The following is a 1,327-nucleotide window of genomic DNA, read 5'->3' on the forward strand; positions in this document are numbered from 1 at the left end:
TCCTTTCATTTTCTCTAGGTAGTTTTAATCTCCCAACCCAGGCCTGGACTAACCATGAATACCTGGAGCACGGAGAGAGATGAAGGTAATAGCATCCTATTTGCTTTTAGATATAACTAACAAGACAATATTATACTTCAAAAAGCAGCCTCATAGGAAACACAGGCTGATAACTATCAGAGAGTAAAAATATTCAATATATATGTATATAAAAATTTATATATATATAAATTTTGTCAATGATTTGTACAAATATAAAGCATTAGTCTAAATAAGCCTAAAAACACTACATTCTGATTACTGGTATATAAGACGTATTCTAACTCAGTAGTAGAAATATATCTAGCAACTCTTGAATGAATCCATGCTGTAATTGAATTTAAATCATATACAGAGCCATCCACAGTCTGTAGTATTTGAGTAAAACTGCCACCCCAGATCTAATGATCAGTAGTAATCATATTATTAAACAGGAAAGAAACAGTGGGAAAGAGATTCTGAACATCTAAATGTAATAGATCTTCACATTTCTTCTTCTCAAGTTTTAAATGATAAAGATATTTTGGTGGGATTACATATTTCCGAAATTTTCCATTCTGGCATAGAATTGGTTCCCTTAGATCCTTCACATCTATATGACTTCTAGTAACAAACATTAACTGGAACATATTTATATAAACTAATTCTCACTACATTGACTATCATTGTTACAAAGTATTGTTAATTTCACACAGTCATATACAGTTTCCCTGCCCTTCTCCAGAAATGGAGAAGGAAGAAATGGCATAGCTGTACTACTATGTGAACACACAAAACTCATGTTCTATTGTATATGCATGCTTGTAACCGCTCTTACAACTCATCCCAGTTGTTCTATTTTAGCTCTATAATAATGCTGGTAATCAGAAGTAACTTTTACTCCTTGTTTCTTTATCTTAGGAACAATTCTGATTGGGTTTCATATAAAGTAAATGAACCAGGAAAAAAGATAGGGAATGCACATTTTAACCTGTAATATTCTATATTTTATTTGCAAAAGCAAGTACACAATGTACAGACTATGATGCTCCAAGCTTATCTTTTATTGAAACATGTTGTTTGAAAATAAATGATTCAAATGTTAAATGATCATTTCCTTTACCCAGTTCCAATAACCATGTAACTCTTCTAGTCCACATAGTATCTCAAATATTTTAAAAATATGTACATATAAATACACATGCATGTTACATGTTTATACATGTACATATATGCATATACACATGTGTATGTGTGGGTATATATGCTATATGTGTGTGTAATTCAAAGGTTTACCTTGGTATTTGTG

Source organism: Hipposideros armiger, unplaced genomic scaffold, assembly GCF_001890085.2.
Source record: "Hipposideros armiger isolate ML-2016 unplaced genomic scaffold, ASM189008v1 scaffold_1014, whole genome shotgun sequence".
Lineage (NCBI taxonomy): Eukaryota > Metazoa > Chordata > Mammalia > Chiroptera > Hipposideridae > Hipposideros > Hipposideros armiger.